Below are 23,993 nucleotides of genomic sequence, written 5' to 3'. Positions count from 1 at the left end.
GGCAGATCGTTCAGTCCAACGTAGTGGTCAAGTCGGGGCGCTTTCTGGGATGGGCCACACTCACCTCTCCGACCTGGGCCTCGTTGACCTATGGAGGCACCTCCACCCACAAACCACAGCATATACTTACTACTCAGCCGTCCACAAGTCTTAAGCAAGACTTGACTATTTTCTATGCTCCTCCCAGCTGGTGCTCCGCGCAAAGGAAGTCGACATCCTCCCGACCTCTGTCAGATCACTCTCCAGTGCTGGCCTCCTTTCTCTTCCCACCCACACCTGGCCTGCAGCGGCACTGGCGCCTAAGAAACACCCTGCTCCAGAGCCCTGCTGTAGTAGAGCGGATCAAAACCGCCATCGCCCAGTTTCTTATTCATAATGCCAACACAGACACGACCAAGGCCACCCAGTGGGCCGCACTCAAGACGGTCCTCCGCAGGGAATTCATCTCCATCGCCACAGCTAACCATAGAGACCGTGCTCAGAAACGGGCGGGACTCACCCAGCGTGTGGTGAGCTCGAGCATGTGCATCAGCGCACCGGGGCGGCCCGAGCGTGGCGCCAACTTTGTAAGGAGAGAAAGATGTTGGCGGCCTTGGACCAAGATGTGGCCGAATACGCAGCCTTACACCTACGGAACACGTATTATTCTGGGGGGATCGCTGAGGGAGACTCCTGGCAAGTAAATTGCGAGAGCAACGCCAAAGAAAGGGCATTCGAACCATCAGGTCTAGTCGGGGTGACCTTGTCACTGACGACGCCGACATCGCCGCGACCTTTGGGGACTTCTACGGCGACTTATATGCCGCAGACCCGCTTGGCACGCAGACGGGCCAAGCCTACATAGGAGGAGTGCCACTGCCGTCCTTGAAAGAGGCACAAGCGGAGTTCCTTGATCGACCCACAGAGGAGGTGATCTCAGCGATATCTCGCCTCAAACTGGGGAAATCGCCGGGCCCTGATGGCTACTCGGCGGCCTTTTATAAAACCCTCTGCCACCAGGTGGCCCCGTTATTGCGGGACCTCTTCAATACATTCGACCAGCCCGGTGCCATCCCCGCGGATCTGCTGGAAGCGGCGATATCGGTTATACCCAAGCCCGGCCGTGACCCCACCCGGTGTAGCTCCTACAGGCCGATCTCCCTGTTAAACATCGACCTCAAGCTCTACACGGGCATCCTCGCGAATAGAATGGCGCCTTATATGCAGCAGCTAGTGGAACCTGACCAAGCAGGCTTCCTCCCCCAGAGACAGACCAGCGACAATACGAAACGAGTCCTCCACCTCATTGAGGCCGGGTCGCGGACGCGGCCGGACTGCATGTTGCGGACTATCGATGCCGAAAAAGCATTCGATAGAGTGCACTAGCCATATCTGGAGCTGGTGCTGCAGCGGGTCGGGATGGGAGAGACGCTCCGTAATCGCATAATGAACTGCTACCGCCAGCCTAACGCCACGGTCCGGGTCAATGGGCATACCTCCCTGCGCTTTCCAATTAGCGGGGGCACCAGGCAAGGGTGCCCGCTCTCCCCAATCCTGTTTGCCCTCTATATGGAGCCGTTGGCGCAGCGGATCAGGCACCATAACCTCATCAAAGGCATTCCCTTCGGTGGTGACGTGCATAAGATCAGTCTATATGAAGACGACATCCTGCTCTCCCTGACAGACCCGATGCAATCCCTCCGGGCGCTCTTTATTGAGCTTCATACCTTCGCATTAGCCTCGGGTTTTAAAATTAATCTAGAGAAATCAGAGGCACTAAACATATCTCTGTCACCAGACACACTCGTAGAGGCCAAAAGCGAGTTTGATCTGCAATGGTCTGACACTGATATCCCCTATCTGGGAGTTCTGCTGGCCCCCACCGTTCAGGCCACTACCAAAACCAATTATACTAAACTCCGCTCGCGCCTCAGCGGCGAACTCAGAAGGTGGAAACGACACTCGCTCTCCTGGCTTGGACGGATAGCAGCCGTCAAAATGACTCTGCTGCCACAGATCCTCTATGTGTTTCAGACCCTCCCTTTGCGCCCCCCCACGGGCTGGCTTCAGCAGACACAGTCACCGCCCGCGCTTTAAGCATGCGATCGCAATACCCCCCCCCGCACACGACAGAGTGGGGGTGCCTGACCTCGCCCTATACTATCAAGCGACACAACTCCGCACCCTCGTGGAGTGGTACCAGCTGGAATCCGGCTAGCATTGGCTCTTCCAAGACCAAGCTGTGGCGGGCAGGCCCCTTCAAGGGGTTCCATTTCTACCGCGATGTCACAGGCCCCCCAATCTCTATGCATCACAGATCACGAGCACCGTGATGGATGTGTGGGACAGAGTAGCGGTCAAACATGACCTCCCCTCGTCCCCCTCCCCAATGACCCCACTTTTCGATAACCCTACTTCTCCCCGGGTCTGGACCCCAAGGCGTTTGCTGCCTGGAGACGCTCGCCCTGTAGAGAACTGGGACACCTGTTCGATCTCAACGGCATCCTTCCCTTTCAGAAGGTGAAGGAGGACTATGGCATACCAGAGGCGGACCGCCTACCCTACCTGCAGGTCCGCCACTAGGCCTTACAGCCGATGATCAAACCTGGCGCACAGCGCTTCCTCACCCCGTATGAAAAGTGGCTGTTGACGCGCACCTCCGATAAAAAACTGATCTCCGACCTGTACCAGCACCTCCTCCTCACCAACATATACACATACAACGCAGGGAGGGTCAGGTGGGAGAGGGACCTGGGGAGACAACTCACACACAAGGAATGGGAAGGCATATACCATAGAGCCAGGCACTCGGGTACCACACCGGTCTCACAGAAACCCTGACTAAAGTGGCCACCTACTGGTACCACACACCGGACCGCCTACACCGATGGGATCCCCGCATTAGTGATCGCTGCTGGAGGGGATGCAGGGAGCTCGGCACACTAGAGCACTTACTATGGAGCTGTGACCGCTTACAACCCTATTGGAACTCGATCCTCGATGAAGTAGACTCCCACTTGGACACCCAACTTCCCAGATTCCCCGCTTATATTTTGCTTGGACTCCCCAATGCATTGATGTACCCCCTGAAGTCCAGGAGAGGGAGGCTCATAGCGATAGCGCTGGGGGCCGCCGTCCAGAACATAGTAGCGCACTGGAGGACCACTCAACCTCCCCCATACACCAGCTGGCTCCACAGGCTATGGATGATTTTGGGGATGGAGAAGTTAACTCTGGCAAAAGAAGGGAGGGGAGAGGAATTCGCAGCACTTTGGCAACCATTTTTTACTCTACTCAAGGGGGAGTTTAGGGAATTGAGCTGCCCACGCTATTTACGCCTGCTTCGCATTGCAGAAACACCACTCGAAGAACCTAAGGTTCAGCCGCACAGGCGCAAGACTAAGGGCTGATGTTTGACCTATGGCCTACCGTTAGGGATGTGGTGATGTTCTTTTACTTATTCCTTTGCTTTGTGGACAAGGAGGGGGGGTGGGAAGGGGTTACGGACTGGGTTTCCCCGCTGCAAGACTCCTACATTTATGACACTGTCAACATATTTGTTACCGTATGCCCTGGGGGTTTTAATGCAAAAGCCAATACTATCGCATCTGACGGGGAAATATGGTCTGTTTGTTTCTCTTGTTTTGAAAACCCAAAAAAAGATTTAAACCATAAAGAGGACGTGGAGTAAAGTAAGTATTGACAAATTTGCAGACCATTTTCTCCACCAGATCTGGACATCTACATGCTGCTAGATAACGGTGTTGCACAGTTCAATACAGCTATCACGGAAGCCCTTGATGAATGTGCTGGCACGAAATTGAACACCTCCCGCAGAGAGAAACCATCCGAATTATGGTATTCCCCTGAATTGAGGAATATGAAAAGGAAATACAAAGGGGCAGAAAAATGTTGATGACTTTAAAAAAAAAAAACAAGCATTAGAAATGCAATAGGTCTCTGATTTTTTTTTGAGTTAGAGCTAATGGAATTGTAAATGGCAATGTCTTTTAGCCGTGGGTTATGGAGTGTATGTGTAGTGGAAATATGTGTGTTGGATTGGAATATTAGGAATGGTGGCATGCTGCGCTTTAGAGGAATATGTTTAAAAGTAAAGGGCACCATATTGCAATTGCTACAATAGTTAATTGTGAATGCGTTAACAATTGATGTGTGCACCGACGGGTGGTGGTGTGTGTGCCTGTAGAAATTGTGCACTGTTGGCTGCTGGTGTGTGCGCCTAGTAAAAGCATGCACCGACGACTGGTGTTGTGTGTGACTGGTGAAAGTGTGCAGTGACGCCTGGTGGTGTTTGTGCTTGATGCCCTCAACAGCACTCTGCCCTCAACAGCACTCTGCCCTCAACAGCACTCTGCCCTCAACAGCACTCTGCCCTCAACAGCACTCTGCCCTCAACATCTCAGGAATGGATACCAACAGACTAATGGGCGCTCACCAATATAATATTATGGTATCTAGATAAACTATATCACATGTGGTGCTCCTAGGAAGGTGGATGTGTATCCAACACCCACAAAGTCCCGCTAGCGCAGAAACAAATTAAACCAATGTCCTCCGAGCACTCAATTATCCAACTAACCATAGGTAATAACACAAATCAATTGGCAAATGTCACAGTACAATTTCTTGCAGTAAATAGTCCAAAGTTTTTTTCAATCAAGGTTCTTCTGTGTTTATTTTCATTTTCTTCACAACCATAGGTTCACGATACATCAGCCAACACGTGTTTCGTCGTGCAGTTATACAACACTGTGACTTCATCAGGGCTGTAACCAAATAAACAGTTCCCATGAATATACCACGATCTACGTATGGCTTATAGTTAGTAGTGTTATTATTAAAACACCAGTATCGAAAGATATCAAGTCCACACGGTGTGAAAGTCTCAATTAGAGAAGAATAGAAAAAAGGGTAAATACCACTCCAAGTTCACAATACACCCATAAGTCGTGTAAAAGATTAAATTGCCATGTCAGACAAGTTTAAAACGTAAGAAGAGGAAAAGATAGTAGCATGCCTTAACCTATGCAACAAAATTCAGTAATCACCTATTATTCCATGGTTCAATCTAATGTAGTAGATTCCTCTAGCTTCATCTGTATATCAAATCTAAAACATAATCACCAAATTAAATCAATACTCTCTTCACCGTACTTCTGACACAGACAAACACCTATATGTTATTCACTATACATTCACTATAGAAGCTCTTAGCCAAGGTTTCCGCACTGAGGTCCTCACCACCCCACATTATAAATACCCCCAAATAGCCTAACTTCTTTTCGGGTAACATTATCCAGATATCCCTTGTTCATTACCTCTTTTATTCGGTCATGAGGTTCATTCCAAATTCCACCCGTTTATGGTTCCTTCGTTCTCAAGTTCTCTGCTCCAGTATCTAATTCACTGAATCAAGTAATAACATTTCTCACTCTCATATAATACTAATATTGACATCTCTTCGCTGTATACAACTACACTCACCCTTACATCTGGCTGTCCTGTATTCAATATTCTCAGTCGTTGTAACAAATGTTAGTTCCATCATACTGTAAAGATAAATCATATATATTATTGTATAATGTGCCCAGCTCAGGTCATTTCGACACACATTTTTCGCTTAAGCACTCACCCTAGGAGTATACCACTTCCTGACTTGGGGTCTTAATCCATGTACACCTCCCTATTAATATCTCTGCAATAAAACAATAATATAATGCATTTGTCTTATTACAAAATTCATGAGACGGTTTAGTAACCTCATAAGCTGTCTGACAGTCAGCTCACCTTCTCATTCTATAAATTACACCTTTAGGACCCCAACTCGATAAAGTATTTGGGGGTACTCGGTTCCCTTGAGTTTCTCCCTGTTCATATTGCTGAAAAATAATACATTAGCCTCATTATCACAAACGATAAACTTGTCAGTTACCTAACCAGCCACCTGGCAGTCAGCTCACCTTTGTAGACTTTATCACTATCTCTAAAACCCCAACTTGAAGACGTATCTCTCTTCCTCCTAAATAGAAATTAAAAAGCGACCTAATAAAAAACTATACTAGAGCAAGTATAGGTCATAAGTGATAAAACGATCGAGAGCGCCCGTTTCCTTACCTGGTCAGCACTCAACAGCACTCTGCTCTCCTGTACCACAGCAGGTCTGTCACGAATTTACACGGTCCCTGGAATATACATGATTCTTGCACCACAGCAGAAGGTCTGTCACGAGTTTACACGGTCCCTGGAACATACATGATTCTTGCACCACAGCAGAAGGTTTGTCACGAGATTACATGGTCTCTGGCACAAACATGACTCTTAAACCACAGCAGGAAGTCGGTCATGGTGATGTTTGTTATGGTTCTTGCACCACAGCACGAGGACGGGCGTGTGGACATAAGAGTCAGATGCACTTGTGATTTCTCACCTTGGCGGGGCGAGGCACCACAGACCAAGGTCACGGTTACATTCATGTTCCTGCACCACAGCATTGTGTAGTGTAAGCCAAGGGGTGGGGGGCGTGCGCCACCCCCTCCTCCCCAGGGAGGCTGGCCTCCCTCTGCTTTGCCGTGTCACACAGAGGGTTAAAGAGAATATTTCCGAGCCCTGCACACGCTCGGCCCCTCCCCCGCACACCGACATCACACGGCGAGCCCCGGCGGCACCCGGGGCCGGTGCTGTCCTGTTGCTGTGGGGCTGGCACGTGCCCGCGGGCGCTTCCTCTGGCCGCTCACTGGTGTCAGGGGGCACGGTTTGCCACCCCCGAGAAACTTTTAATGATCTTTGCCGAAAATTACAGGGTGGAAGAAGCCGAGGTAAAGCCACGCGGAGAGCGCTGCTAAGCAGACACGGAGCACCAGGCGCTTCGAAGACAGTTGTGCCAGGACAGAACTGGAGATAAGAGAAGGGTCATTCCGGGAGAGAGGACAGGGGGAGCGCTGGAGGAATCGGGGAGAGAAAATCAAAGTGAAAATGAAAGACAATAAGGGGCATATGCCAAGATAAAGGATTTCGGCAAGCATGGCAGCCCGCCTGCGCCTGCTGCTGGACATCGCGGCGCTGTAGGCTATCTTCAAATATCTCCGCCGTGACGGCCGAGATAATTGAAGATTATGCTCCTGTTTCAGACATCTCAAGACAAAAAAGAAACTCCAGAGTGGTGCACGCTCGCCCAGCATCTGTCTTAAATTACCGCGGCCCCCGACAGCTGGTAATTGAAGAAATATGCCCTTCTGCTGCGCGTGTCCGCACAGAATATGCACTAGGCGGAGGTACTCTAACGCCTATGGCCTATTGCGTGCTCTCTTTTAAAAACACACGCATGCGAGGCCCAATTGCCATGCAGCTGCCAAAAAGGACGCAAAATCACGAGCAGCCAGGAATTTTTTAGGTAGCTTTTCGGAAACGCTAACTACAGGACTCTTGGGCTCCGCCCACACTGCTATGCAGTGTGACGAAGGCCCAAGCCCTAAAAAAGCAGTCACATTGCAAGCTACACGCTCTCCAACTGAATTATTACTACAAACATCAAAGTAAATAAAAATCACATTATTAAAAGATTAAAGGGCAATACTGAGTCAAAGGAGCCATTTAAAATAGTGAAGGAAATATCAAAGCCCAGCATCCTGTCCCAAATAATCACTCCCTCACAGTATCATCGGGGGTCCCCCTTGCAGGCTACTTTATTGATAAAATAAATAAAACCTATTCCTCATTTGATTCCCAACCTCCTCAGTTAGAAATATTGCAAAGTGCTGGGTCCGCATCCCAAAGCCCATGCACCCTTTGGAGACTTCGCCTGTCTGTAGAAAAAGTGGAGAAAACCATACCAGAAATAAAGCTGTGTTCTCCATTGGACCCATGTCCACATTTTATTTTTTTACGGTAATCGCCAATTTTGAGTGCATTTCTGACTCAGATTTGTAATGCTTCGCTAAAAACAGCAACGACCTCTTATTACCAGACCTACGGAAGTACTATTGGGCTTCCCAGCTAGCAGCAGTGAACCACGCGGTGTACAGGCCCCCCGGGGACCCTGGATATGCAATGGATCGCTGGCAGGTGCCGGGGGGGACTTCACCAGGGCACTCTATGCCAGACCCCTCCGGTTCCCCCTTGTGGGACCAACGGCGCACGTCGTGCAAGTGTGGCATGCGGCTAATAGAGATCTCAAGTGGGAAGGGAAGCTTACCCTCACCACCCCGTTGTGGAACTCAGACTGGGGAGTTTATGGAAGACCAAGGGATTTGAGAAATGGTATCCTATTGGGATCACGCACATCAAGGATATTTGGGGAAAGGGCACAATACACGACTTCAACTAGCTGCAGAAACAGTATCGCCTTCATGACAACGAGCGATCTTGTTACTTCCGGGTCAGGCATGCGCTACTCACGCATGTTCCCAAAGATGTGACGCTTCCCGAGGCTTCCCGTTGGAGGACCGAGTGTTGGACAGCCACCTCCTGCACAAGACTATCTTGGTAGTATATAAAAAGCTTATAAATAGCATGGAAGACCCGCTTGTGCTGGTCAGGGCTCAGTGGGGTGGAGATGGATGATGAGGATTGGCAGGAGGCGGTCACCTCTCCAAGGGTAGTGGTGGTACAGATGAGGCTTAGATTGGTGCAATTAAAGATTCTCCACAGGACATATATCATGGGGCCTAGTCTAGTACGTATGGGTCGTGCGGAAAGCGGAGAGTGTCGGAGGGGGTGCGGAGAGGTTGGCACTTTCATGCACATATTGTGGCATTGCGCGATGGTGCAGGAATACCGGGTGGGGACCCATGACCCTATCCGAGAGGTTCTGGGGGTGGAACTACAGCCGGAAGCCCGCAGATGTCTTTTGAATGTCTGGGAGCCCACGGATCTGAACACTTATAAGAGACAATGGGTAACACTGGCATGTATGTTAGAAGCGTAATATTGCTCAAGAAGTGGGAAGCCTGTCGGCCTCCCTGAGTCGTGAAGTAGGTGGAAGACCTGAACTGGTGTAAGTTCAGGGAGAGGTCAGTGTACGTGGCGAAGGGTTGTCCCCAGAAGTGGGGAAAGGTTTGGGGGGACTGGAATCAATACCGTGGTAACATCTGTACTCCCCCGATGTGTGGAAGAAGGAGAGACGCACGAGTCCCCTTGATTCACTATCTATATATTTTGCTTATTATTTTGAAGATGTGGAATTGTAATTACGACAATCATGAAGCGTTTATGGTCACCTGATGTTTTTCTTTTCGGGTTGTTAATAAAAAGAGATTTAAAAAAAAAAAAAAACATACCTCAATATATGGAAGAATGCACTAATTCTCCATTTAGCCTCAAAAGTGGGCCTTGAGGCATCTACTCTATTGAATTATTGCCCCATCTTGCTGCTGCCATTTATGGCCAAAGTATTCGAGAAATTGGTCAACTGACAGGTGTCCCCCTTCTTGGAGAATAATATTCTTGCTTGACCCTTCCCAGCCAGGCTTTAGAGTGAATAACAGCCCCGAAATTACACTCATTGCAGTTTTGGATAATATTAGGCTAAAGGTAGATCTGGGAAAAGCAATAGCTTTAATTTAATTGGACCGGTCTGCAGCGTGCGATACTGTCTCACATGGACTTTTGATGAAGAGGCTGCATGAAACAGGGTTTCATTCTACTGCCCTTTAATGATTTGGCTTATTTCTTTCAATAGATCCCAGTCCGTTCAGCTAGACCAATTTAGATTGCACCCCCATAGCTCTGAATACGGTGTCCCCCAGCGTTCTGCTCTGAGCCCTACACTAATGTGTGTGTCGCATCACTCACCACTGTCGTTAAAAAGTGGGGCTTTGAAGTGAGCTCATATTCTGGCGATACCCAGCTGACCATCTCTTTAGGCAATGGTCAGTCTAATAACAAGCAAGATCTAGCAAGCTGTCCCTTGGAGGGGGCTGGTTTGATGTCTGCATACTGTCTGAAGCTCAATGCAGAAAAACCTGAAATTCTGCTGTTTGTTGCTGCTGAAAATGTATGGGATGATTCCTGGTGGCCTCCTGCGGTTAGCACTGCCCCAGTACCGAAAAAAGAAGCAACAAATCTTGGAATTATTATAGAACAATCCCTCACCATGAAAAATCAGGTATTGGCAACCTGTAGCAGTTGCTTCAGACTGTTAAAACGTCTTAGAAAGTTGTTTAGATGGATTCCGATGAATTGGTGCTGCACGGTTGTTAAGGATCTAATAAATCAGTAGCCTGGACTACGGAAATGCATTATACATGGGTATGGCAGACTGTTTACACACCTCCAAACGATCCACAATGTAGTCACTAAACTGATTTGAAATACAGGCAGACAACTCTGCAACCTCTTGTTTAAAATCACTACATTGGCTACCAATACATAACAGGGTTCAGTTTAAACAACTGTCTGCATAATTCTGGCCCACTGCTCTGGAAAAATAGGGTTCAATTTTATCAACCTACAAGACATCTAAGATTATCCAGCTTGACCTTAGCTAAAGTAATTAAGAGGAAGAAGACCAGAGCAGGTGGCTGCACCTTTGCTTTTTTGGCAGCCAGCATCTGGAATTTGGTCGCCCTAGATATTTAACAAATCGAAGATAATCTCTTATTCAAGAAAAAACTGAAAACATGGCTCTTCCCCGACTAGTGTAGCCCTGACTCCAACCATCACTCTGTGGAAATCAAATGGTAGTGATAGCCCCGTGAGGATGAATGTATGCCCTCTACAAAAATAGCAAATAAAAATAAAATGGCAGTTGTGGACTGCGGCACCACAAAAGAAAGCATGGTCCTGACTATTGTTACGGGTTTCATACATCTATGAAGGAAAACACATGGGCCAAAGAAGGTTGGGCCGGGTTCACAATCTGACATGAAGCTTCCTCTGGATATGCAGTTCCAACCGACGAACTAGGCATCCAAAACGAAAGAAAAAAATGCCTAAGGCCAACTTGTGTTAATAATTGCCAGTGCACACTGGGTGTTGTCCACTTCTGGCAGGTTGGATGCAGGGCCTATATAGACCAGCCGCTGTGGTCAATCAGCAGCCTTAAACACGGTGGACCATGCTATTCTGATGACCCGTTTCGAGGCCAAACCCTTGCAGGGCACTACTCTCGACTGGATGAAATCCTCCCTCAAAGACCGTTCTCATAGGTCTTTCCCTACCGCTCAGCCCTCCCCAGGGCTTGGTCGCCCCACTCACTGCTGCCGCTCCTGCCTTTGCCGCCTCCTGCCTGCAGATTCCTTTGCTCGCTGCCCGCTGCTCCTGGGAATTTCCCGCTGCTCCTGGGAATTTCCCGCTGCTCCTGGGAATTTCCCGCTGCTCCTGGGAATTTCCCGCTGCTCCTGGGAATTTCCCGCTGCCCGCTGCTTCTTGGAATTTCCCGCCGCTGCCTCCCTGCAGCCTCGCCCCCCTGTGATTCCATTCGCCGCCCCGCTCCCGCCACCCAGCTGCTCCTCCCTCCCGGCTCCTTACTTATGACGCCCCCAGAGCGACCGCCCAGCGGACACGCGCCCAAGCGGGAGCACCGATTGAGCGCCGAAGGTGCGCCAAAGGTAAGCCCGTCTGCGCCTGGCCCGCGCCCAGCGCCAGGACCCCTGGCCCTCCCCGCCGAGGCAAGACGACCCGACTAACCTACGACGCCGCCACTCTCAACGCACTCAATGCCGGCCGGACCCACGCCTGCTGCCGAGCCACCCCGAGACGCACCCACGGACCCTTCACCTGCAAGTTGACCTGCCTCCGAACCTGCCCCGCACCCGCCAAGACAAACACCAGCAGCAACCACCTCAAATGCATCCTGATCAACACCCGCTCCGTCCACAGACACGACGTGGAACTCTGGAACCTCCTCGACGCTACATCACCGGACGGCGCCTTCCTCACGGAAACCTGGATGAACGCGTCCTCTGCACCCGACATCGCCATCGCCATCCCGGACGGGTACAAGATCATCAGGAGGGACCGCATCAACCAGACCGGAGGTGGCATCGCCATCGTCCACAGGAACACCGTGGAGGAGTGTGGCTCAATGGTTAGAGAGGCAGACCCTGATGCAGAGTTCTGGCCAGGGACCAGGGTTCGATTCCCGCCTCGGCGGGGTCTCGGGCTCAATTTCCTCGGACCTGTTAATTCTCGCCTCGGTGCCTATTCTAATCACGGGCCCCACGCTGCAACTCTGGGCAATAGCTTGCTTAGCCTCCACACCGGCCCCAACAGCGCTAAGGATGCCTGGCTTCACCCTGGGGGTGCCCAGGAGTGGACACTTCACAGGGAAAGCCAGGAGGGGTTCCACAGCGGTATGAGTATCAGCGCCAGGAAACCGCATAGGCGACACCGCAAGGTGACCATCTGGTGACAGTGCGCTCTATAAGTACCATGACATTTACCATCCGCATCACGACCGACGCCAACGACTCCTTCGCCGCAGCCGAACATCTCCACTTCCAGATTCACACCGACCCTAAGACTACCCTCAGAGGCACCCTCGTCTACAGACCCCCGGGACCACGCACACAATTCAGCGAAGACATAACAGACTTCATCAGCCCGCACGCCCTCCCCACCTCCGACTACATCCTCCTCGGGGACCTCAACTTCCACCTGGAGAACAACAAGGACCGCAACACCACCGCCCTGCTGGAAAAACTCGCCAACCTCGGACTCAAGCAACTGGTCAACACCCCCACGCACTACGCCGGCCACACGCTTGATCCCGTCTTCTCTTCCAGCAAGTACATCACCTTCAGCCACGCCACCGGACTCCACTGGACCGACCACAGCTGCGTCCACTTCAGCTTCAAAAGATCCACGACCCACCACCACCCGCAACAGGTACCTCACAGGAATTGGAGCAAGATCACCGCAGACCAGCTCACCACCTCCCTCAGCCAGAGCCCACCCGCCAACACAACGGACCCCAACGAAGCAGCCCGCAACTTCACACAGTGGCTGACCGCCTGCGCCGACAACCTCGTGCCACTAAAGAACCCTCCCAGCAGACCCAGAAGCAAGAAGGCATCCTGGTTCACCGACGACCTCAAGGACTCCAAGAAGACCTGCCGCACCCTCGAGAAAGCCTGGCTCCTCGACCGGACCACCGACAACATGACCGCCCTCAAACACGCTACCCGCAAAGCACCACCATCTCATCCGCACCACCAAGAAGAAATCCCTGAAGGAACGACTGGACAACAACGCCCACGACAGCAAAGAGCTCTTCACTATCGTCAAGGAGTTCTCCAACCCCAGCACCGGCACCAACGACATCACTCCGTCACAAGACCTCTGCGACTCCCTCGCCTCGTTCTTCCACCGCAAGATCGCCGACATCCACAACAGCTTCGGCGCCCCACCCACGCACCCAACCGTCGAACCAACGCCCCCCACCGCCACCCTTCGCACCTGGACCACGGTGACCACCAAAGACACAGCCCGCACGATGAACACCATCCACTCCGGATCACCGACCGACCCCTACGCACACCACGTCTTCAACAAGGCCGACTCCACCATCGCACCCCAACTCCGGAACATCATCAACGCCTCCTTCAACACCACCACCTTCCCGGAGAGCTGGAAGCACGCCGAGATCAGCGCCCTCGTGAAGAAATCTACAGCGGACCCCACCGATCTCAAAAACTTCCGCCCCATCTCGCTCCTCCCTTTTCCTGCTAAAGTCATCGAGAAGATCAACAGACAGCTGACCGCCTTCCTCGAGACGAACGGATCCCTCGACCCCTCGCAGTCCGGCTTCAGAGCCAACCACAGCACCGAGACCGCCCTCATCGCAGCTACCGACGACATCCGGACCCTGCTCGACAAGGGGGGAAACAGTGGCCCTCATCCTCTGGGACCTCTCTGCTGCGTTCGACACGGTCTGCCACCGCACCCTAGTCCAGCGCCTCAGCAACATCGGTATCCAAGAGAAGGCACTGGAGTGGATCATCTCGTTCCTCGTCGGAAGAACACAAAGAGTCCGCCTCCCCCCGTTTCGCTCCGAGGCCACCGAAGTCATCTGCGGCGTCCCGCAAGGATCTTCACTCAGCCCCACCCTCTTCAACATCTACATGAAACCTCTCGCAGCCATCGCACGCCAGCACAACCTCAACATCATCTCTTACGCCGACGACACCCAGCTGATCCTCTCCCTCACCAGAGACCCCGACACCGCCAGAACCTGCCTACACGAAGGGATGAAAGACGTCGCCGAGTGGATGAAGGACAGCCGCCTGAAACTGAACTTGGACAAGACGGAAGTCCTCATCCTGGGATCTTCGCCCACCGCCTGGGACGACTCCTGGTGGCCCCCAGCCCTGGGCACCGCACCCAAGCCAACCGACCACGCACGCAACCTGGGCTTCATCCTGGACCCCTCCCTCTCGATGACCAGACAAGTCAACGCCGTCTCCTCCTCGTGCTTCAACACCCTGCGTATGCTTCGCAAGATCTTCCGCTGGATCCCGACCGAGACCAGGAAGACTGTCACCCAGGCACTCGTCACCAGCCGACTGGACTACGGAAACGCCCTCTACGCCGGAACCACAGCCAAGCTACAGAAAAGACTCCAGCGCATCCAGAACGCCTCCGCCCGACTCATCCTGGATGTCCCCCGACGCAGCCACATCTCCAGCCACCTGAGGAACCTGCACTGGCTCCCCGTCGACAAGAGGATCACGTTCCGGCTCCTCACCCACAAGTCTCTCCACGACCTGGGCCCCAAGTACCTCAACGACCGCCTGACCTTCTACACGCCCACCCGCCAGCTACGGTCCACCAGCCTCGCCCTCGCAACCGTACCACGCATCCGAAGAGCCACCGCCAGAGGAAGATCCTTCTCTTACCTGGCTGCCAAGACTTGGAACTCCCTCCCTATCCACCTTCGGCTGACCCAGAACCATCTCGCCTTCAGGAAACAACTCAAGACCTGGCTGTTCGAGCAGTAGCATACCCCTCCCCCCAAGCGCCTTGAGACCCTCCCGGGTGAGTGGTGCGCTATACAAATGGCATGATCCATTGATTCCCTCTCCCTTCAGTTCATCCAAGGGCCTATTAAACTGCGTACTCTTGATATTTCTAGTGGTGATCACGTGGCAGCAAAGGACAAGGAGAAATACGAAATTGACTGTCTTCAATAGTTTGCACAACAATTTTTAAACTGTAAAAATGTAAATAAAATTTGTTTAGGTAAATCAATTTTAGCATGAATATTATTCCCTACACATGTCTCCAAGCCAGATATTTCTGTTATTTCTCCACATTCTAGTGTAATCGTCCCAGAAAATTGAGGTTAGAACAGATGAGTGCCACAAAAGAGTAAAACAGCAATATGTTAAAACATTCAACATATAATTTCCATTGTGTAATGACATTCCGAACAACTTTAAACTGTATCTTTCTAAAAGTAGTTTGGGTCGGAACAGCTATGTAAAAAATGTATTGGCTAATTCCTAAACTCAATTTGTAAATTGTACCAACTTCATCTCCATTGTTAATGCCCAAACAGACATATCTGAGAAATAATAGTACCTACAATTTGGCAATGGCAGTGTTCCTCTCCTATATGTGCAAATAAATCTTGAGCCGAGAGAATCGTTTTTTTGTCAACTATTTAATATGTCAGTCAAAGGTAACGAACAAAAAATACTGTATTTTAGGCAAACTAAGAAATTAATTATATTAAGTCATCCAATTAATGGAAGGTTTTACCATTTTTCAATGCTTTCCAAGTTCATGGTCTATTTAATATCCAAATAGGTCTCTTAATGAGTTATGAGGGAATCCTGAAGCACAACATAGCGGTTAAAAAAGATTTTGGATTTATTTTTATTAATTAAATATCTTATTCATCAAAATCTTTTCGCCTCTCCTTTTATTACTTCAATTATAGTTCTTGAAGCTTGGTTCATAAAAGCAATACCATCTACATATGCCAATACTTTCACTGGACAGCAGTTTAACATTATTGCTGGAATACTAAGATTTGAGAATTTTCCTTAGGAAAGCATCTAAATACATGGCAAATAAGAGTGGCGAGAACAGGCATCTTGGTCTATTCCCATGGGTTAGTAAATCATCATCTGTGGAGTTCCCCCATATCTGCAATTAGTCAACGGATCTTTACACAATGCTTTAATTTCATGAATGGTTAGCCAAATTCCATTGACAACCAGATCCCAAAGATATTCCCACTTAACCTGATCAAACCCTTGTTCGCGGTCTAGCAGGGTCACTGCAAAGATTAACTTTAGTTGTTCTGAAATGTCCATTAATTCAATTGCCCTAGAAATGTGTTCAGTGGTACTTTTACTAGGAGTCAAACCATGCTGCCAGGGAGTCAAACATTGGAATGATCCTGCTAAGTTGCTCACCCACCCATGAGCTCAGCACGTAATGCCACTTCTGAACTTCTCTCATCAAGTATAGCACTGTTTTATCTATAATCTAAAGGAATCCCTATTGAAACTCTATAGGAATCACATCAGAGTCCATGTTTTTTTCAGCAGGTAAGTTACAAATTACATATTGTAGCTCTTCTATAATAATTTTAGTCCTGAAGCATATTTATATGATAGCTTTTATGTTCTTTCTGCTCATCTTCCGGCGCATTTTCAGTGCCAGCACCTAACAAATTGAGTCCCAATACTTGTATTTAATACCTTGATTAACTGCATATTGTTTAGTTTGTTCAGTCTTGCATTTGTCTAGAATTTCTGCTTTTTTATGTCATCTTCTTTATTACCCATGTTAAAAATAACATGTACATGTTTAATTCAAGTTCTGCAAGTTGCCAATATGGACTACCCATCAAGACCATGTATTCCTTTTGCCTTTTTTTTTTATTGCTCAGAGCCACCCCCCCCCCCTAATGGTGGCCTTGAATGATTGAAGACAAAATTAGAATTTGTCGATGCAATGTTTGAATTGAAATATCAATTTTTATATACATTGAAAATATTCCTCATGATAATAGTGTCCTAACATAATTCCACTTTATTGGTTTGCTCAACCTACCATCATGTATCACGCGTATAAACAATAATATAGTACAATATCATTTTAGGCAGATTGCCCTGCAATATATTGGGGGATACTAAAAAGTAATCAATCACTGAATATTTTTTTTTAATGTGGACATAAATAAAATGTGCATCATGGATCAGTTGGATGGATACTTAACTAGAATTTCAGGACATCATTTACCTGCATTAATCTGTGGAATGCCTTCTGGTTTAGGTTTCTACTCTTTGCAATACTGAGGTTTACTAGTATTTTCAATGCAACTTTTCCCCACAAATTATCAGTGTAGAGTGCCAGTGTGTAGGCTCATGGCTTAAAAATTGTAGATCTAAAGGGTTGTCTCAGTTTGGCCTATACATGGAGCCGATGGTGGAATACATAATATCCGAAGTTAATTCTGAGATCACCCATCTAACAAGAGAATCTACTTTTTTCCTAGTGCAATTAAAACACTCCTGGTTTCGCCAATATTGCAATCCAGCTGACTGAGGCATGTTGGGTGATGTTTGCAACTACCATATAGCCCATGTCACTGAGCCACCATCTGTTCTGAAATACTATCTGGGTTTCCTGAAGCCATATTGTGTCTGCCATATGTCAACACAGATTTAATGCTAGCTTTTTCCTTTTTCTCGTTTCATTGAGACCTTTTGCATTCAATGGCCTTTTTCAAATTCATCCCATTTTCTTGTTTTTCGGGCCTATTTTTTTCTTTTTCTGTGAACTCCCTCTCCAGGACCACTCAAACCTCTTGTCACTCCACCCCAATGACCAACCCCCCCCCCCCCAACCTAAAATACCCTCTCCTTCCCCATACCCTTTATCTGGCCTACCCAGAAGGTACCCATTTGTGTGAAGGGAAGGACGGGTTTGGGTTGGTTTGCCTCCACTAACCCCTCAGGTATAGCAGTGCATAGGATTACATATATATTAGTAATTCCAGAAGTCTGTCTATCTTTGAGTCTCGTATTGGTGCCATATCAAGCTACCATGCTTACTGTTGCCTCCCTTTATAAAACTAAGTAATCTTTCAGTTCAATATGATGATTTGGTTTCGTGTTTTCAAAAATTGCCTGCACTAAAAGAAACTTGCCAATTGTTAGACTTGACATCCCTGGCATGGTAAAAAAAAAAAAAACTTTTAGAAGATAATATGTGAAATGGAGTCAAAGCCATATAAGCGAGTCCATCAACTTTATATATGTTTCATTGTAGTAAAAAAATGGACATCAGCCAACGCGTTTCGTACCTATTAAGGAACTTCATCAGGGCTTTGTATAGCGGGGGCGTGGCTAGCGAGCCAACATGGCAGATGCGAGCTGATAACGCTCTGCCCGTAACCCTTCAATATCCTGTATATCATTCTCCATCCAGGCCATCAATGCCTGAAAAGCACGGAATCTGACAAGCAATGATTTGCAGCTCCTCAGACGACGTTGTGCTCAACTGGAAAGCGATCACAGCCCACACCATCGCCGTGGGGAGCTCTGTGGCCTAAACACCTAATAGCAGCGGAGGGGAAGAGCGCGACGTGGACAGAAGCCGATTAGGAGGATATCTGCTATTGTTGCCTGGAAGAGGTACGCCTTGCTGGGAATGTATTGCTTTCAACAGCTAACGGAGTAGCGATTTTTATCGGAGGACTAAAACAAGGCGATCTGGACTGTATCTACACTTCCTGTCAACGGATCGGCGGAGTGAAGCATGGCGGAAATGCCCGGGTATAAATCAGTCCCAATGAGGCTCACACCTGCCACGATCAATCGCTACTTTAACCGCACAGATGCGACGTGCTAGAGATGTACTGAGCCAGCGGCTGAGCTCATACACATGCTATGGAGCTGCCCCCGATTAAGTGTATACTGGCGCACAGTAGGTAGGCTGTTACACATATGCACTGGCCGCGAACTGCCCTTTGAATGGACAGTATATCTACTACACCACTTTAAGAGGACCCCTGCCACTAAGGTTATATCTAGGTTCCTAGATTTAGGATTAGTTGTCGCTAAGCGGCTTCTAACTAAGCGGTAGAAAGCAGAGGACCCACCACGCGCGCGTGGCGTCATTAGCTACTAGCATGGGCCAAAGCAGAAAGCATCGCAATCAAATGCAAAGAAATATTAGGGCTGCGTAAGGAGCCCATAGCAGCCTGTTAGGACACCTTCTTGTATGCGCTGCAGCCAGTTGAAGAGGGGGGACCTGAAGACCTAACCACTCGGGAGGAGGAACATGCAACGTGACCAGTGCATACCAATAGGGGATGCGTTGCGGTATTCCACAAACACATATAGACCTCTTTAATGTCCGCACTGGCGTGGGCACCACAGAGGAGAGATGGGAGGTGCTGGATCTACTAGGAAATGCAATGTAGGCATGTGCGGGGACAAAGGGGAAAAGATCACATGGGCAAGTCACTGTTAATGTTTTTGTTATTTGTTACCTCATCTGTTCAAAAGCCCAAGACGGAAGGACTAGAAGTACGTTTACGTAATGCCATAGCTGTCCCATTCACACTCCATTATAGCTTGCTGTAGCTCTGCACAATATGTGATGATGGTTGAATGACAGAGGTTATTATTGCCTTCTCAAAAATGTGAATGTTGGATACATACACTCTACAAGTTACAAACTGTATTTCTTATAAACCACATTTCGAATTATACTGATTGCCAATGACTATGCCTGCATTACAACCTAGGCTTTTACTGTAGGAAACATTTCTAAATGCAATTGTTACCTTTCACAAAAAAGGAAAAATCAATAAAACAGATTTGAAGAAAAATAAAATCAGTTCTTTGTATCGCAAGTGGAATATCCAACACTTTCCTAAGTGTAGCAATGAGTCAACTGGTAACAGTACATGAAGGAGCCCCGCCCACATAAAGGGTCCAAGTATAGTATATCCAGCCTTTTGATCTGGAAGTTCTCCTTCAGAATAAACGGCAAGTACACCAATTTTTGCTACACTTAGGAAAGTGTTGGATATTCCATTTGCTATACAAAGCCCTAATGAAGTTCCTTCATAGGAACGAAATGAGTTGGCTGATGCCCATTTTTTACTACAATGAAAAATAAAGAAACTTTATGGACTCACTTATATGTCTTTAACTCCAGTCCTGGTGCACCTTCGATCTTCTAAAAATTGTTTTTTTCTGGATTCCAGTGGAGCTCAACTGCGGTGGGTTCTGGGAGCGAATGCACAGGATTCTTAATTTGCACGGACAGGGATAGATGTGCTGAAACTTTGGTCAGCCGCAGTGAGTATTTTTTTGTGTGTCCCTGGCATGGTATTCCGTCAGACATTTTGCCTTAACATTCCTATTTTATCTTTTATTTTCTGTTGGCTTTAGGACGCTGTGGACTTAAGCCTTGCTCAGTGGTAACATGCTTGTGTTCTCACCCTTAAACATGGTAAAATAGGCATACCTCTAATCTGAACATGTAATTGACTTGCACTTCCGGAATATATGGTACTACCTGTACCCGGGGTTTGTAAATTAAATGCTAACACTATGCTACAGCACACATAGCGGCTGAATTTGGAGGCTGCCTACTCTGCCGCTAGCAAATGAGGCTCAAGCCTAGACCTGTCCTTTGTTACCCTAGACTGTAAGGAGTCAAACAAAAAAGGGGAAGATTAGACAAAGGGGGTGTCCCCCACTCAAAGGCTGGCACTGGGTATAAGAACTTTTCACCTTAAGAACCACTCATCAGAACATTCCTGGACCTGTGGAAGATTCAGAAGGACTGTCACTTGCCTTGAATCCAGGATTCCCAGAAGTAATTACAGGGATCAGTTGGCAGACCTCCTGTTTGAGCTACAGGGATACAACAAGCTTATAAAAGCCTCCCTATAACTGTACAGCTAACCAGCACCGCTTGCAAGAGCCCTGGTGCTGGCCTCTGCTGGAGCGAGTTCCGATCTCCAAGAGGTGCCTCTAGGTCCTGCACTCTTGGCTGGCATCAGTGTACTACTCCTGCCTCCAATCTACGAAATCAGTACTCCAGGCATAAATCCAGATGTTCTGAGGCTCTTCACAACTGCAAGCGGGCTCCTCATGTCAGCAACTGTTGCTGCATCTCCCACCAACATCAAGTTCCAACAGCAACCTGCTCTTCCTGCCAAACACTAATCACCTGCATCAACTGCCAACATGACGCTGCAGCAACAACTGCTCTTAGGGCTAACAAAAATCTCCTTTTGGGCTCTACCAATGCAAAGCTGTAGCGGAGGCTCATCATGTGTACTTTCACACTGAGAAGGTACATTTCTCACAGGGACGAACCTGGTCTCTGTATGCAAACTGTGCTCCATCTTGGTCAGCCTGGATTTGTGACTTTAACCCAGTCCAGCACAAGCCGATACTCAAGATCAGCACTCGTGCTTTTTGGTGCTATTTTCATAAAAACTTTAGAAATGTATAACTCTGGTTCTACTAATAGGAATAGTGTTGTTTAGTGTCATTTTATTCATCAAAGTTTACACTTTTTATAAATTGGATTTGCATTTTTCTTGTGTTGTATTTTCACTTTACTGTTTGAGTGCTGCATAAAGACTTTGCACGTTGCATCTACATTAAGCAGGACTGCTTTGAGCCAAGCTACCAGAGGGTTAGGAACAGTTTTATTTAGGGACTTTAGTGGTTCACTCCAAAAAGGATGTGGTTTTATTGTTTGAGTGGGACTCTCATCCCGCTCAACTAATAACCTAATTTCTTACATCAATGTATACTTGGATAGCTCTATGTCTTTACGTTTGATCGGTCTTAAGCTGCTTAACTTTAAATGGGAACCGATGTGCGGGTTGAACCTGGGTCTCTTAATCTCAAAAATTCAAATCTGGAAAGGGTTGCTTGAATACCTTAATTTTATACGTTCTCACGTTGCTGCTTTCCACCCACCCCAGGATCCCAAGAATATAAAGACTATTGCACGGCTAGACATTCTCCGTCTTTGAGTTTACATTGTATATCCGTGATTCATTCCTCATGTCACTTGGAAGTCCATAAGATTAGTGTTCTTCTAGAATATACAAGTTCAAGACTGCAGTCGCTACCCAACATTCAAGCATAATTTTGCTATCTTAAGAAATGCCTCTTGACTTTATAATCGAGGTGAATGCGGTTTAATTCTCCAATCGTTTTTCTTCCTGTACCCACTGAGGCTTTGCTTCTTTTCAAGCTAAGAGTGATCAGCTCTCCTTTTGGCTCCTTTTGGCCTCGAGTCTAATTGATTCCTGATTAGTGAAACTTCAAATGTCATTATCAGTTTGGTGTCTCACTGCTTTCAGATACTTCGGACTGCGAGAAAAACTGCTCGGGGACTAATATAGATATATTTGAGTTTGTGTTTGTTGTTTTATCTAATTGAGTACCTCAGGCTGGGGTAACTCTTTTGCTCCCTGGTCCGTCTCCGTCCTGTCTCCTGCCACCAGTTACTGCCTCCTTCATACGCAACAATCTAATGATTATTAGGGCTTTCATTGTGGAGTTTGAGCTAATCCGCTACCATTGCATGACTTAGATTTTCAACGGCCTTACTCATCTCATCATGTGTGTTCAGCTGGCCAGATATATTCAGTTCATATTTCAAAATCAGATAAATGCTAGAAAACGGACCTGTCTGTGGGTTAAGTGGGAAGCTGTTATTTACCTCTTGAGCAGCATTACAATGTGCCTGAACATGAACTGTATGTGCATCGCCCTTTTCAGATGTAGTCTTTTTTTCCTGGATTCCAGCAAAACTTTTCTGCTATTCTCAGCAGTAGAATCACTGGCAAGGGAAGCAGAGGAGGCCAGATCGCTTTGCAGTGATCCTCCTGAGCCATCAAATAATAATAAAGGGGTTTATAAAGCGCCTGGTGACGCCTCCCGGCGTATCCCCGCGCTAAAGGAAAGTGTCAGAGAACAGTGGAGGTAGGGAGCCTAAAGGGCAACTAGGTACGTTTTTAGTAGTTTTCTGAAAGTGACTTCATTATTTGCTAGCCTAATATTGGTGGGAAGGGAGTTCCATTTGATTGCTGCCAGGGAACGGAAAGACCGACCTCCCATTCTGGATTTTTTTATACGGGGGATCATGAGGAGGCCCTTTCCCATCGAGCAAAGTGCTCTGTTTGGCTCGTACGGAACAGCTAGGTCAGACAAGTAGGATGGTGCTTTCAGACTTTCCCCAGCACACTAAGAATCTTACTGTGCTGCACCCCTACTGCAAACAGTCCAGAGATTGAGGTCCTCCCATCGGGGTGTACTACTTGTGTTGTTCCAAGCATGTCCATGGCATCTGACAACAGTGCAGTTGCCAATATTTTGTCTCTACATTACAGATAGATTGCCTCCGGTCATGCAGCGAGTGCTCCATGCTGCTTTAGGAGTCCTGTCGGGTCACCCTTTCACAGTTCTCCTGTGACTAGATCTGTAATGTTAACATCTCTCTTATTGGAATCCTACCTCAGTGGTTTATACAGTAATTAAGCATTTGAAGTATTATATCAATTGGGCTTGCCCGGAGGAAATATTGGCATGCTGCAATTCCCAGATCGTGATTTAGCGATGTATATAGTGATACAACATCTAAAACTACCATGATACAATGCTTTCCACAGGATGTTAATTTGAGAAGAAATAGGATGTATTTTTTATGAGGGCAGTTGTTAAATAGTCATAAAAGATATCCAAATATTGTGATGTGATTTCAAGTACGGCTCCTCCTGAACTCCCATTTGGTCTTCCTGGTGGATTACATATATTTTTATAGGTTTTTGGAGAAAATATATGGTCAATGTTCTTGCATGTGTCACTTTCAAATAATTATTTCTCTATTCCCAGCAACCCTTTCCAATCCAATTACGTAGCATTTTATGAACCTAGCTCACTGTCTCAGTGGGTTGACTGTGTTCCCCATAATGCTCTAGGTGTTCAGTTGTCAACTGGACTCTACCACATACACGGTTTTATCCATTAGAACCATGTCACTACCTTTATAAG

At 47.9% G+C, this 23,993-nt stretch overlaps 1 protein-coding gene across 3 annotated transcripts in view; it reads right to left on the bottom strand.

Moving 5' to 3' along the window:
- PDE3B (phosphodiesterase 3B) overlaps positions 1–23,993 on the bottom strand; it is a 1,530,363-nt gene that overhangs the window by 1,346,351 nt on the left and 160,019 nt on the right. The gene's annotated exons all lie outside the window — the stretch shown is intronic.

The sequence above is a fragment of the Lissotriton helveticus genome, chromosome 3_1 (assembly GCF_964261635.1).
Source record: "Lissotriton helveticus chromosome 3_1, aLisHel1.1, whole genome shotgun sequence".
NCBI lineage: Eukaryota > Metazoa > Chordata > Amphibia > Caudata > Salamandridae > Lissotriton > Lissotriton helveticus.
Note: the sequence above shows the minus strand (reverse complement) of the source record. Positions and strands in the feature narration are given on the sequence as shown.